Raw genomic sequence first — 17,087 nt, 5'->3', positions numbered from 1 at the left:
TTTCAGTTCTTTGTCATTACAAAAAAAGATCTGCTCTAAATCTGTGTTTTTCATATATGGGTCCTTTTCTTCATTTTCTGATCTCCTTGAAATGAATAGCCTAATAGAGGTATTGCTGTATCAAAGGGTATACATGGTTTAGTCATTTGGGGGGATGACTCCTAATTGTTCTCAAGAATAAATAGACAAATTTCACAGCTCTAATGGTAGTACATTTACATATTTGTGTCCCCAAAGCTCCTTCAACAATTATCATTTTCCTTTTTTGTCATCTTTGCCAATCTGATGGATGTGAAATAAAGCCTCAGAATTATTCTATTTGCATTGCTGTAATTATTAATTATCTGGGGCATTTTTTCATATAATTGGACTATTTTCCTTGAGAACTGCTTATTAAAATAATAACATAAACTTAAATATATTTAGTTACCAGATATTATATAGAAATATAACAAGATAAAATAAAAAGCTGGCTTTTAAAATATTCTATCAATTATCTCATTTTCATATATGTAAGTTCCTCATGTACCTTGGATATCAGAACTTTATCAAAGAACCACGCTACCAAGATTGCTTCCCTAATCAAATGTTTTCCTTCTAATACTTGCCATATCAGTTTTATTTGTACAAAAACTTTTAACTATATGTAATCATAATTGTCCATTTTATTTCTGGTGATTCTCTCTATATACAATATTTGCTCATGAAATTTTTTCTGTCTATAGATCCTAAAAGCACATTTCTCATTGTTCCACTAATTCATTTATTCTGTTGTCATCTTTATCTTTTACACCTAAATCTTTTCCCCTGGAATATATAATGTTACATAGAAGGAAAGTTGGTCTGTACCTAATTTCTGCCACTCATTACCTCAGTAATTGGAATAGTGTAATATTCCACTACATTAATTTTCTTTTATTGTAAGAATTATGGATATTTGCCAGAAAACTCAGAGTTTTCCAAGTATAGTCCAGAATAATCTTCTTCACAGTCTAAGAAGGAAACTGGGAGACTAATTGGACTCTTCAGGTTTTGGATAACCCATAGCATCCCATCTTGGGTATATTGATGACTCTTATTGACCAAGTCACCTTCAAATCTGTCTCTTTCAAGCATGGTCCAGAACAGATACAGCTTAGAAGATATAAAACAGGCTGTCCAGCAGTCCTTAAAAATTACTCTTGCCATCTAGAAAAAATAACAACAAAATTTATATGCAAGAACAAAAGGTTAATAATTTCAAGGGAACTAAAGAAAAAAAAATCAAATGAAGGTGGCCTACCTGTACTTGATCTAAAACTATATTATAAAGCAGGGTCATCAAAACCATTTGGTATTGACTAAGAAATAGATTAGTTGATCAGTGGAATAGGTTAGATTCACAAGACAAAATAGTCATTAACTATAGCAATCTAGTGTTTGACAAACCCAAAGACCCCAACTTTGGGGATAAGAATTCAGTATTTGACAAAAACTGCTGGGAAAACTGGAAATTAGTATGGCAGAAACTAGTCATGGCCCCACACTTAACACCGTACACTGAGATAAGATGAAAATGAGTTCATGATTTAGGCATAAAGAATGAGATTATAAATAAATTAGAAGAACATAGGATAGTTTACTTCTCAGACTTGTGGAGGAGGAAGGAATTTGTGACCAAAGAAGAACTAGAGATCATTATTGATCACAAAATAGAAAATTTTGATTATATCAAGTTAAAAAGCTTTTGTACAAACAAAACTAATGCAGACAAGATTAGAAGGGAAACAACAAACTGGGAAAACATTTTTACAGTTAAAAGTTCTGCTAAAGGCCTCATTTCCAAAATATATAGAGAATTAACTAATTTATAAGAAATCAAGCCATTCTCCAATTGATGAATGTTCAAAGGATATGACCAATTTTCAGATGATGAAATTGAAACTATTTCTACTCATATGAAAGGGTGTGCCAAATCACTATTAATCAGAGAAATGCAAATTAAGACAACTCTCAGATACCACTACATACCTGTCAGATTGGCTAAGATGACAGGAAAAGATAATGATGAATGTTGGAGGGGATGCAGGAAAACTGGGACATTGATGCATTGTTGATGGAGTTGTGAATGGATCCAATCATTCTGGAGAGAAATTTGGAACGATGCTAAAAAATTATCAAACTGTGCATACCCTTTGTTACTACTGGGCTTATATCCCAAAGAGATGTTAAAGAAGGGAAAGGAACCCGTATGTGCAAAAAATATTTGTAGCAGCCCTTTTCATAGTGGCTAGAAACTGGAAATTGAATGGATGCCCATCAATTGGAGAATGACTGGGTAAATTATGGTATATAAATGTTATGGAATATTATTGTTCTGTAAGAAATGATCAGCAGGGTGAATACAGAGAGGCTTGGAGAAAATCACACGAATTGATGCTGAGTGAAATGAGCAGAAATGATCATTATACACTTCAACAACAATACTATATGAGGATCAATTCTGATAGAAATGGCTATCTTCGGCAATGAGAGGATGCGATTCAGTTCCAATTGATCAGTTATGAACAGAATCAGCTACATCCAGAGAAAGAACACTGGGAAATGAATGTGGACTACTTGCATTTTTGTTTTTCTTCCCAGGTTCTTTTTACCTTTCTAAATCTGATTTTTCTTGTGCAACAAGAGAACTGTATAAATATATACACATATATTGTATTTAAGACATGCTTTAACAGGTTTAATATGCATGAGACTGCCTGCCATCTAGGGGAGGGGTTGGAGGGAAGGAAGGGATAAGTTGGAACAGAAGTGATTGCAAGGGTCAATGTTGAAAAATTACCCATGCATATGTTTTGTCGATAAAAAGCTATAATAAAAAAAATTACTCTTGCTTATTGAGATTTTTTTTCTTTTACAAAGTCAATGCAGGATTTGTTTTTGCTTAATTACATATTTGTAACAGTGATTTGGGTTTTTTTTTTTCAAATGTGGGAATGATGCAAAGGTAGGATCTGAAAATAAAATGTAATCAAGAAGAAAAATAAGTTTATGACCTCTCATCCATTTTACTACAGAATACTCTAATGCAAGATGAATTGTTGACCATACCAAAAGTTACTCTGCTTATGGTCCTGATGTTTCTGGTGCTTCTCTGATTCATTGTCACTTTAGTTATTCTAAAATTTGCCTCTCTCTTTTTTTAAATAAGTAGCAATTATTTTGATGATTATTGTTTCGGATCTGGTACTACCTTTTCTTTTTCCTTTTCACTGTGACATTCTCAATACTTTATTCCTCTAAATAAATCTTTTTTTTTTCTAGTTCTATAATGTTTTGGTAAGTTCCTTGGCTAATTTAACTATGTTTTTGCATAGTGATGGAAAGTTGTTGGTTTTGTGTGGGAGGATTATATTGTAGATTAATGGGAAGGTGAGTATGATAATGGATAACAGTAGTGAAGAGCTTAATAAATAGTTAATTACTTTTATTTAGAATTGCACCAAAATTTTTGGTTCCTTCACCAAGCAAGTAAAGTAATTTAGATGATAGCATTTTCATTTTAATTATAGTGACCTGTCCTATCCATGAATAATTAACATTTCTTTGATTATTTAGGCCTATCTTTATTTCTTTAGAATATTTCATAGATGCATTCATATAGTTCCTTCATGTGTCTTGGCAAGCTGACTCATGATTATTTAATACATTCTGTAGTTATTTTAAATATAATTTCTATCTTTTCCTACTAAGTTTGCTTAGTAATATAAACAAATGCTTATAATTTATGTAAATTAATAAGTGCTGAAATTATTACTTGTTTCAATGAATTTTTTACTGACTCATTTGGATTCTTTAGATAATCATAGCATTTGCAAAAATCATTTTCTCAGCCTGGAACACTTTCCTTCATCTTTCCTTCCTAACTTTGCTAGCTTCCTTCCTCTCAGCGTAAGACTTTCCCAGTTCTCTTTAATTTTAATGCATCCCCTCTAATGGAGCAGCTAAGTGGCATAGAAGATAGAGTTCTGGGTCTGGAGTCTGGAAGCCTCATCTTTCTGAGTTCAAACCTGGCCTCAGACAGCTAGCTACAAGCTATGTGATCCTGGGCAAGTCACTCAATCCTATTTGCCTTAATGTGCTTGTCTGTCAAATGACCTGGACAAGAAAATGGCAAATACAAATATGATTACAAAAAAAACGTACAATTATTTAGCTGTACAAAAAGAATCGGATTTTGAAATAGTGTACAATTAGCCTGTGAAGGAAATCAAAAATGCAGGCGGGCAAAAATAGAGGGATTGAGAATTCTATGAAGTGGTTCATAATCATCTCCCAGAGTTCTTTCGCTGGGTGTAGCTGGTTCAATTCATTACTGCTCTATTGGAACTGATTTGGTTCATCTCTTATTGAAGAGGGCCACATATTTCAGAATTAATCATCATATCGTATTGTTGTTGAAGTATATAATGATCTCCTGGTCCTGCTCATTTCACTCAGCATCAGTTCATGTAAGTCTCTCCAGGCCTCTCTGAAATCATTCTGCTGATTGTTTCTTACAGAATAATAATGTTGAAGATGACAAAGAAGGCACACACAACTTTCTAAGCTCCTCTTATGCCCTCACGAGCAACTATTAAATTCAGCCTCAAAAATAGTGCTTGACTACTAAAATTCACAAAGATTAGAAGCACAACAACCTACCAGCCAAAGATAATCTGGAAGATCACCAGAGCAGGTTTGTCCTGAAGGGCGGGAACAGACCAGCGCAGGCAGGGAGATAGGAGAGGGTGGCTAGAAAAGTTATAGAGATGACTGCCATAGGCTAAATGCTCTGCCTTGATTAAGGCAGTAAATTGGCAGAGAAATTAAAGCCAAAGATAGAGTGTACTCTAAAAAACGCCAGAACATAACATACCACCCAAAACCGGAAGTGACTCAGCATAGACTACAGCACAGCTGTGCAGGTGCATCCTTCAGACAGTCACAAATCTGCATGGCAGTGGGGCACAGCCCAGGGCAGCCTCTAATCAGCACAATGTGGGGCTTGGCCTGGGCCAATAGAACTGTGCTTCCCTAGGCAGGGATACTTCCGGTCCCTGCAGGGCTATTCACTGGTCAGCTGCTAATATCCACAGCCCCACGGCTGGGCTTTGGCCTGGGATAGTGACACTTTCACTGCTCAGCTTCTAGCCCCAGGGCAGTCATTAACCCACATAGCAGGATTCTTTGTAGGGCATTTCCGCAGCTCGGCAGTGCAGGCCTGAGTTACTTCTGGTGGGGAAGCTCTCCCAGAGCACTTCCATCCCTCTCTGCTCTTTGTAGCCGGTTGGCAGGACAGCTACCCATCCATACACCTATCCCTGCTCTGCAGAGGAAGCTGGTAATCTCCTGTCCCTGAAGGAAGACCCTACAGGCTTTAAAAAAAAATCAAAAGGATGATCAATAGCTTCTATACAGAAAGAGAGCAGGTTTTCAACCCCAAGGAGACTAATAGCAGACAGTTTCCAGACAATTGTTGGTCTCCAACACAAAAGGCTCTCCTAGAAGAAGAACTAGAAGAAAAATGGGGAAAGGAAAGAGAAGCTTTGCAAGAGAGCAACAACTTCCTGAAATGTGAATTGGAAAAGGTAAAAAACTCCCAAGAAGTGCAAGGAAACAGAATTTGTGAATTGGAAAAGGTAAAGAATTCCCAAGAAAGTAGGATTTGTGAATTGGAAAAAGAAAATAACTCACTAAAAAAAAAAAAAAAAAAAAATAGTGAAATGGAAAAAAATTCCATAGAGCAAAACAACAACATCAAGAATCAGTCGGCAAAAAAGCAGCTACACCCAAAGAAAGAACACTGGGAAACGAATGTGAACTATCTGCATTTTTGTTTTTCTTCCCGGGTTATTTATACCTTCGGAATCCAATTCTCCCTATGCAACAAGAGAACTGTTCGGTTCTGCAAACATATATTGTATCTAGGATATACTGCAACATATCCAACATATAAAGGACTGCTTGCCATCTAGGGGAGGGGGTGGAGGGAGGGAGGGAAAAAAAATTGGAACAGAAACGAGTGTCAATATAAAGTAATTATTAAATAAAAATTTTAAAAAAATAAAAAATAAAAAATAAAGGTTAATCTTGAAAAAAAAAAAGAATCAGTCGGCAAAACCAAAAAAAATGAAAAATTAGGAAAAAAAGTCAAATATTTACTTGGAAAAACAATAGACCTGGAAAATAGATCTAGGAGAGATAACCTGAGGATCTTTGGACTTTCCGAAAATTATGATGAAAAAAAGAGCCTAGTGTCTAGGCTCTTTTTTTCATCATAATTTTCTATTTTACTATTTTACAGGAAATCATCAAAGAGAACTGCCCAGGTATAATAGAACCAGAAGGTAAAATAGGCATTGAAAGAATTCATCGAACACCTTCTGAAAAAGACCCTAAAATAAAAACTCCAAGGAATATTGTGGCCAAATTTCAGAACTATCAGACTAAGAAAAAAATATTACAAGCAGCCAGGAAAAAACAATTCAAATACCGAGATGCCACAATAAGGGTCACTCAAGATCTGGCTGCCTCCACATTAAAGGATCGAAGAGCCTGGAATCTGATATTCTGAAAGGCAAAAGAACTTGGAATGCAGTTAAGAATAAACTACCCAGCTAAGCTGAGCATTTTCTTCCATGGAAGAAGATGGACATTTAATGAAACAGAGGAATTCCATTTGTTTCTAAGGAAAAAACCAGATCTGAACAAAAAATTTGATCTCCAACCATAGGACTTGAGAAGCAGAAAAAGATAAAAGGAACTCTTGAGAAATGTATTTCTGTTGTGGATATACATAAAGACCACATGTATAATTTGATTTTACAGATATAACATAAAAAAGGGAAGCAGAATAATAATGTCCCATAACATTCATATACCACAATTTATTCAGCCACTCTCCAATTGAGGGGCATCCATTCAGTTTCCAGTTTCTGGCCACTACAAAGAGGGCTGCCACAAAGATTCTTGCACATACAGTTCCCTTTTCCTTCTTTAAGATCTCTTTGGAATATAATCCCAGTAGTAACACGGCTGGATCAAAAGGGTATGCACAATTTGATAACTTTTTGAGCATAGTTCCAAATCACTCTCCAGAATGGTTGGATGTATTCACAATTCCACCAACAATTTATCAGTGTCCCAGTTTTCCCATATCCCCTCCAACATTCCACATTATCTTTCCCTATCATTCTAGCCAATCTGACAGGTGTGTTAAACTGAAAAACTACAAGTTACTTTGACAAAAAAAAATCTCAAAGTACTTTTTATAGTTAGGGTAATTTTAATGATGGTGATAAGATATTGGTTTATATTTTAAGTATTTGTTAATGTACCCTTATGAATGTTTGTGTTTTAATTATTTCTACTATGGTGGAAGAAGAAATAAATATCATACCTGATATCTATTTTGTACATTGAATACTTTTTCAAAGAAAATACTCTGTAAATCCCTCTTAGAGAGCCCCTATATATGAATCATGCCTATTTTAGAGAATTTTCCAAAATTCTGCTCTAAGAAAGGGAGCAGGGATTAATAATCCTGGATTGTGTCACTCCAGAATCTATTTAGAGGCTTGATTTTACATTGTTTCTGAAGAAAACTGGGAAAAGATCAGGCAACTTCCTGTTTTTTCTCCTTCATCGTTGCTTTATCTCCACCTCCCTAAGTTTTTATTTGTTAAGACTCCACCAGAGGCCAGGCACTGTGCTAACTATTTTACCAATGTTATCTCATTTGATTCTCACAATAACCTTGAAAGACAGATGCTATTTTTGTCCCCATTTTACAGTTGAGGAAATTGAGGCTGGCAGAAGTTCTATGACTTGTCCAGGATCATACAGCTAGTAAAGTGTCTGAGGTCAAACTTGAACTCCCGTGTTTTTTCTCCAAACCTAGAACTATGTTACTCATCTACTCAGGAAAAGCAATGATCCTTGGAGTTAGATATGTACATCAGCCCTTTGTGTGGAATATAGACTGTGGTCCTTGATAAAAGGGCACATGTCATTCAGCTGCTCCCTGGTGCCTAAGTCTTTGTGCAAGGCAGAGATAGTGTATGAAATATGAGTGGTCACAGAATCATAAAGGGTCACCAACTTAGAGAGCTATAAAAGGAGAAGGAAGGGCATGTGGCTTTGGGCTTCTGTCAATTCTCCCTGGGCCTTTTAGTAAGGGAATTATAATCTTTTTCTTTTCCTATCCCCTAATTTCCCCTTCTTTCTCCTACAGTGACAATGGCAGCCTGAAGCTCAAGCATGCAGCATTAAGAACATGTCTTTTCTATTGGTGAACTTGTATCTCTGGCTACTCTCTACCTTTCTGTTTCTTCCCTGAACATAATTTTGTGACCAGCACCCCATAATCCTGACAGATGGATATTTCTGCTGTGTGAATTCAAAAGCTTCTGGCTCCTAATCGGTTGGCTGCCATAACAGGAAATGCTTCCTATAATGGCACCACTTCTTGGGGAAGAGACTGATAGGAACATTCATTATAAACCTAACAAGGCAAAAATGCCATATTTGTGGATTATGCAAGGAAAATAGGTGGTTTACTTGATTTATTCCCATTCCCCCACCCAAAGTAGAATGTGGTAGTAGTTTTTTCTATTATGTTAACAACTAATTATTAAATTAGGATTGTTTTTATGTTTTATTTCATCACTCAGGGATCAATCCCTGTAGATCATTTAGTGAGTCTCTGAAAAATAAGGCTAATAGATGAAATTGGTTTAATCCTTGGGGCACATGCTCTGTGATTTAGGGGGTTCTTTTTTTAGTGTAAATAGAATCTAATTTAGGTGAATTCTTGCCCTTAGTCATTGTACCCCTTCTTTGGAGTCTGGGAGAACCTACCTCATGGAGAAAACCAACCAGTATGTTCTGAGTAGTGATGGATTCCTTTGTCCAGATTTCTAGAGGTGGCTAAGTCTCATGATCAAGTCATGATCTCTTGGGAGTATCTGAAGACTTTTAGCTCATCTCTTCATTAATAGATTTACCCCCTTACTAATTGTTGACCAATCAGGATTGATTTCTACATGTTAGGGAAATCCCATTTTTCCAAAAGAATTTAAGCATTCAGAGATCTCCATGGTTTTACCAAGAGAAATCACTGACAATTTATTCATTATTAGCTAGCTTAATTAAAAATTGATTAATTACCCAGAAATTCTCTTTCTCGGGTCTTTAATTTGTCTCAGATAGAAAGTTCAAGAGGATTGGGATTATTTGAGTTTTGTCTTTGCATCCCCACTAACCAGTTTAAACCTTGTAGATTGATCTACAGGACCAAGACAAAAATGAAATAATGGCTTATTATCTGCCTTCAAGAAGCTTCAGGAGGTTAGGGGGATATTGTTTATACACAGATAAGTAAATACAAGATAATTTGAGGGAAGACAGAACAGCCAAAGGGAAAAGCAGATATATATCACTAGACAGTAAGTGAGCTAAGCCTGAAAGGTTTGAAGTCCACTTCTGCCAGTTTCTACAAGTTGACCTTGAAGAAAAGTCTTCACATCTAAAGGCCTAAACTTTCTCACTTGTGAAGATATTAAAAAAAAAAAAATTGATGTCCCCAACATAATTTTCAGTCATGTTTATTAGACCTCTTGAATAAAGAAGAGATTAATCCTCTGAGTTATCACTGCATACCTGTCAAGCTAGGAAAAAAAGTACTAAAAGATGAGAAAAGTCAATATTGCAGGAATTGTGGGAAAAGAAACTTCCACTCATTGTGAGTGAAATAAAAATTGGCTCAGCTATTCTGGAGAACATTTTGGAAATATGTAACAAAAATGATCAAATTATTCATACCCATTCATTAACCCAGAGAACCCTACTACTGGGATGATCTTATTAATAACAAGAAGAGTGGGGAATGCCAGATCAAATTATGGTTTATGAACATAATAGGATATCACTGAGTAGAAAGCAATGATGAATATGAAGAATTCAGACTGAGTCTGTTGCCCAGGGAGCTCCTCCTTTGGTCCAAATTCATTCTAGGGTGGGGAGAAAGGAGAGGGAAAAGAGAGGTGACCTGACTTCCAAATGAAGGGATTAGACAGGCCTCTTTTACTTCCTTTGGTCTACTAAGGCCCCTTTTAGAGCAGAATTTGAAGAAAATTCTCTAAAACAAGGTTTAGGTGTGGTTCATATCTAGGGGCTCTCAAAAAGGGATGTGAAAACTATCTTTTCTGAAAAAGTATTCAATGGGATGATGAATCTCTACATTTAGACTGGAACATAAAATACTTTAAGATGACTAAAAGGAAATCTAGGCTGTACTCCTGACTCTCTGATCTTATTTACAGAAATGTCCTCCTTATGGAAGTTCACTTTACACTTGGACTTATCATAGTAGAAATACCCTGTACCTTTGCAGCCCCTTCCTCTGTTTGGCTGGTTCTCCCCAGAAAATGTTCAAGTCTTTCATTACTTTCTAAACTGTACCCTAGACCTTCATGACTTTTTCTACTCTCCTTCCCTGAGGCTTTCCCCTACTCCTTTTAGCTGGCTTTCACATCTTATCGCAGTAGAGTATAAGCTCCTTGGAGGCAGGGACTGTCCTTAGGCTTTTATATAAGTGTTCCCAGATCTCAGAAGTGTTGTTTTCAAAAAGGACCAATGACATCAAGATGATGACTAGACTTACTCCAGAATTGGATTTAAGTGAGATTTAAGATTCCTGGCAATGACTTGACTGCAATTAATACTCCCTGAATACTCTGGGGGCTTAATAAAGGACTGTTGATTTGACTTAAAAATAGGTGGGAGTGTAAAAGTAGGAACTCACCCAATCTCTCCCCTAAACTGCTCCAAATCCCTTTAAATAATAATTCTAAAAAAAATTTTTAGAGTGTCTGAAGACCCCAAAAGATGGACTAGAACATTTCCCAGGCAAAAAGAACTTTATTAGGTCAGCAGGAAAGATCTGTGACAGTAGGATGGGAGTCCAGTGGTGTAGGCCACACTGGCCCGGCCTCAGCCTAACCTCTGAATCAGCTGGGTAGTGGTGGCTTCCAGACCTCTCAGCTCAGACACCAGAGGACCTAGAAGGTCAGCAGGAAAGGTCTGTGCACTCAGGGTGGGAGCCTACCGGACAGTCCCAGCACAGGCTTGGCCCCAGTCCCAGCCCCCATGCACTCTAGCATCAGTGAGGTGGAACCTCTGAATCACCAGGAGTACTAAGAGGCTTCTGGACCTTTCACCCTGGGAATATTGGGGAGGACCAGGGTCTGTGGTAATAGGGTAGTGTGTAGTCCCAATGCAGGCTGCACTGATCAGAGCATCCGCAAAGCAGAACTCTTGATTCAGCACACTAGATCTCACTGCTTCCAAGCAGCAGGGACACTCCTAACAGCTCTAGGGCAGAGAGGAAGGCTTGTGATCAGGTTCCTCAAAGGATCTCTGGAAACAGCTGCACAAAATCCCTGAAGTTTGGGGAAGTGCACCTTCCATCCTGGAAACAAAGCCCTATTTTATTTTATTTTATTTTATTTTATTTTATTTTATTTTATTTTTAATGAGGCAATTGGGGTTAAGTGACTTGCCTAGAGTCACACAGCTAAGAAGTGTTAAATATCTGAGGTCACATTTGAACTCAGATCCTCCTAACTTCAGGGCTGGTGCTCTATCCACTATGCCATCTAGCTGCCAACAGACCCCTACTTTAACAAAGAGTTAAAAGTCAGGTAATAGGCTTGATCATTGAACGTTATTATGGTGACAAAGAAGATCACACATTCACAAGATAACAAAGCTCCTACATTCACAAGATAACAAAGCTCCTACATCCAAAGCTTCCAAGAAAAATAAGAATTGGGCTCAGGCCATGAGAGAGTTCAAAAGGGATTGTGATAATCAATAAGAGAGATAGAGGAAAAGTTAGGAAAAGAATTGAGTGATGTAAAAGGAAATGCAAAATGTTAATGAGGAGTGCCTTAAAAAGCAAAATTGGACAATTGGGAAAGGAGGCTCACTGAGGAAAAGAATTCCTTAAAAGAGAATTAAGCAAATGGAATCTAATGAATTTATGCAATATCAAGATACAATAAAGCAAAACAAAAACAAAAAAAATCCTGGAAAAATATGAACTATTTCATTGGGAAAATAACTGACCTAGAAAATAGATCCAGGAGAGATAATTTTAAAATTACTGATCTACTTGAAAGTCATGATCAAAAAAAGGGCTTGGACATCATCTTTCAAGAAATTATCAAGAAAAACTGTCCTGATATTCTAGAACCAGAGGGTAAAATAGAAATTGAAAAAATCCACTAATTACCAGCCAAAAGAGATCCCAAAATGAAAACTCCTAGGAATATTACAACCAAATTCCAGAATTCCCAGGTCAAGGAGAAAATATTGCAGGCATCCAGAAAGAAACAATTCAAATATAATGGAGCCAAGATTTAGCAGCTTCTATATAAAGGACCAGAAGGCTTGGAATATCATATTCCATAGAGCAATGGAGATAGAATTACAACCAAGAATCTCCGACCCAGCAAAACTGAGTAAAATCCTTCAGAGGAAAAGGTAGTCATTCGGTGAAATAAAGGGTTTTCAAACATCTGTGATGAAAAGACCAGAACTGAATGGAAAATCTAATTTTCAAAAACAGGACTCTGGAGAAGCATAAGGAGGTAATCAGGAAAGTGATTTCATAAGAGACTTAATAAGGTTTATCTGTTTATATACCTACTTGGGAGGCCAATACTTGTAACTCATTAGAACTTTCTATTATTGGAGTTAGGAGTATATATAGACAGAGAGCACAGGTATGAGTAGAATATGAAAGGATATTACTTTTTTTTAAATGATGAAATTCAGGGACAGATAGGTGGCACAGTGGATAGAGCACCAGCCCTGAAGTCATGAGAATCTGAGTTCAAATATGAACTCAGACATTTAACCCTTTCTAGCAGTATGACCCTGGGCAAGTCACTTAACCCCAATTGTCTCAGCAAAAATAAATAAATAAAAGATGAAATTAAGGGATGAGAGAGGAACTGGGAGAAAAGAAAAGGGAGAAGTGGAGTGGTGCAAATTATTGCCATAAAAAGCAGCAAGAAAAAGCTTTTGCTGTGGAGGGAAAGGAGAGAAAAGATTAAGAAAGTGAATCTTACTCTCATTAGAATTGGCTCAGAGAAGTAATATACATACTTCATAGGGATATAGAAATCTATCTCACCCTGCAGTAAGGAGGGGAATGGAATATGGCAAGTGCAGGGGGGGTGTACAAGTGATCAGAGAGGCCATATTGGGGGAAGGAATGATCAGTACCAAAACTTTTGAGGGACAGGGTGAAAGGAGAAAATAAATGGGGGGAAATAGTTAGCAATAATAATTATAAAAAGAATTTCAAAGCAAGTTTCCCTGAGAAGGCCTCATTTTTCAAACAGAGGGAACTGAGTGAAATTTATAAAAAAATAAGGGCCATGTCCAATTGATAAAATGATCAAAAGACATGATCTGTGCCCAAATATTCATGCATATCCTTTGACCTAACTACACCACTACTTGGCATGAACACCAAGAAATTGGGGGGGAGGGGAGGAGAGGGAGGGAAAAAAAAAAGTAAATGACTTATCCCAAAAATATTCATAACAGCTCCCTTCTCAGGGCAAAAAAAAAAAAAAAAAAAAAAAAAGGAAATCAAGGGGATAGCCTTCAATTGGGGAACATCTTAGTAATGTGTGTTTATGATGGAATATTATTGTTCTATGGGAAATAATGAGCAGAATGCTCTCAAGAAGAAAAAAACCTAGAAAGTCCCCATGAACTCAAAGAGAAATGTACTGTATATAAAGTAATAGCAATGTTCTGGGATGACCAGCTGTGAATGTCTTTGCTATTCTCTGTATTACAATCATCTACAACTACTTTAAAGGACTTAACAATGAAAAATCGTATCCATACCTAAAAAAGGAACTGATTGTATTCAGTTTGAATACAGACTGAAGCATTCTCTTTTTTAAACTAATTTCTTGAGGATCTATGGGGATTTTTCTCCACAAATTGACTTTTATGAAAATGTTTTGCTTAACTTTGTGATTTCTTAATTATGAATGGGAATAAGGAAAAGAATCTAGAACTCAAAAATTTTAGAAACAAATGTAAATTTGTTTGTTTTGATTGTAACTGGGGGAAAATATTAAATAAAACAAAAAAAAAGTTTATTAAAAAAAATGGGAGTCACATCTTGCTGGGTGTTAAAACACTAGACTGTGGGATTTATATTATAATCCTGGGAAAACTTGAAGCTCCTAAATGCTTTGCAGCAGGGAATGATATGATCAGCCTTGAGTTCCAGGAATATATCTTGGCATCTGGATAGGTAGAGACTAGAAGCAGAGAGGCAGACTAGAAGGCCAAAGAGTTGGGTTAATATCCAAGCTCAGACATTTATAAGTGATCTGGGGTGAATCACTTAACCTGTCTGCTATTTCCTCATCTGTAAAATGGGACTAATAGAACCTACTTCCCAAGTTTGTTGTGAGACTTAAATAATTTATGTAAAGCACTTTGCAAATCTTAAAAGAGTTCTGTAAATATGGCTATCATGATTATTGTGACTCAAGAGAAGGATGTGACAAATGTAGGGGAAGATTTGATAAGACTTGTTAACAGACTGGATACAGGAGAGAGAAGAGTTACAGATGACTCAAATTATGACTGTGGATGACTAGAACAATGGTGGTGCCCTAGACAGAAATAAGTACATTTAGGGAGACAAGGATAATCAGAATGATCTGTAAGAACTAGCTAGATTCTACTAAAAAGCTATTAGAAATAATTCATAACTTTAGCAAAGTAGCAGGATACAAAATAAATCCCCATAAATCCTCAGCATTTTTGTACATCACCAACAAAATCCAACAGCAAGAGATGCAAAGAGAAATTCCATTCAAAATAACTGTCGATAGCATAAAATATTTGGGAATCTATCTACCAAAGGAAAGTCAGGAATTATAGGAGCAAAATTACAGAAACTTTCCACACAAATAAAGTCAGACTTAAATAATTGGAAAAATATTAAGTGCTCTTGGATAGGCTGAGCGAATATAATAAAGACCCTAAACTAATCTATTTATTTAGTGCTATACCAATCAGACTTCCGAGAAAATATTTTAATGATCTAGAAAAAATAACAACAAAGTTGATATGGAACAATAAAAGGTCGAGAATCTGCTGAACCTGATGTAAAACTATATTATAAAGCAGCAGTCACCAAAACCATTTGGTATTGGCTAAGAAATAGATTAGTTGATCAGTGAAATAGGTTAGGTTCACAAGACAGAATAGTCAACTATAGTAATCTAGTGTTTGAAAACCCAAAGATCCTAACTTTTGGGATAAGAATTCATTATTTGATAAAAACTGCTGGGATAACTGGAAATTAGTATGGCAGAAATTAGGCATGGACCCACACTTAACACCGTATACCAAGACAAGATCAAAATGGGTCCATGATTTAGGCATAAAGAACGAGATTATAAATAATATATAGTTTACATATTTATATATAATTTATCTCACAGACTTGTGGAGGAGAAAGAAATTTGTGACCAAAGATGAACTAGAGACCATTATTGATCACAAAATAGAAAATTTTGATTATATCAAATTAAAAAGCCTTTGTACAAACAAAACTAATGCAAACAAGATTAGAAGGGAAGCAACAAACTGGGAAAACATCTTCACAGTTAAAAGTTCTGATAAAGGCCTCATTTCCTAAATATATAGAGAATTGACGCTAATTTATAAGAAATCAAGCCATTCTCCAATTGATAAATGGCCAAAGGATATGAACAGACAATTTTCAGATGATGAAATTGAAACTATTACCACTCATATGAAAGAATGTTCCAAATCACTATTGATCAGAGAAATGCAAATTAAGACAACTCTGAGATACCACTACACACCTGTCAGATTGGCTAAGATGACAAGAAAAAATAATGATGAATGTTGGAGGGAATGTGGGAAAACTGGGACACTGATGCATTGTTGGTGGAGTTGTGAACGAATCCAATCATTCTGGAGAGCAATCTGGAATTATGCCCAAAAGTTATCAAACTGTGCATACCCTTTGATCCAGCAGTGTTACTACTGGGCTTATATCCCAAAGAGATACTAAAGAAGGGAAAGGGACCTGCATGTGCCAAAATGTTTGTAGCAGCCCTGTTTGTAGTGGCCAGAAACTGGAAAATGAATGGATGCCCATCAATTGGAGAATGGCTGGGTAAATTGTGGTATATGAATGTTATGGAATATTATTGTTCTGTAAGAAATGACCAGCAGGATGAATACAGAGAGGACTGGCGAGACTTACATGAACTGATGCTAAGTGAAATGAGCAGAACCAGGAGATCATTATACACTTCGACAACGATATTGTATGAGGACATATTTTGATGGAAGTGGATTTCTTTGACAAAGAGATCTGAGTTTCAATTGATAAATGACGGACAAAAGCAGCTACACCCAAAGAAAGAACACTGGGAAACGAATGTGAACTATCTGCATTTTTGTTTTTCTTCCCGGGTTATTTATACCTTCTGAATCCAATTCTCCCTATGCAATAAGAGAACTGTTCGGTTCTGCAAACATATATTGTATCTAGGATATACTGCAACATATCCAACATATAAAGGACTGCTTGCCATCTAGGGGAGGGGGTGGAGGGAGGGAGGGAAAAAAATTGGAACAGAAACGAGTGTCAATATAAAGTAATTATTAAATAAAAATTTTTAAAAAAAGTTATTATAAAATTAAAAAAAAAAAAAAAAGAACTAGCTAGATTCACTTCACTGAGAAGCAAACACTTGGGGCATCTATCTAGATGCTATGGAGGCCACTAAATCTCCTTGAGCAAAGCAGGTGGGCTAGATGGAAACATGAACCAACAGGGCCCAGTTGGGTGCATGCTGTTATTTTCTAATGCCTTCCTTCCTATGGCCCAACCCAGCTTAAGAAAAAAAAAAAAAAAAAAAAAAAAACTGTGGAACCAGCTAATTTGTCTCAAGCATGGCACTGAGCCAGGGGATCAGTGA

This window comes from Antechinus flavipes, chromosome 4 (genome assembly GCF_016432865.1).
Source record: "Antechinus flavipes isolate AdamAnt ecotype Samford, QLD, Australia chromosome 4, AdamAnt_v2, whole genome shotgun sequence".
Taxonomy (NCBI): Eukaryota; Metazoa; Chordata; class Mammalia; order Dasyuromorphia; family Dasyuridae; genus Antechinus; species Antechinus flavipes.
This window is presented reverse-complemented; position numbering follows the sequence as displayed.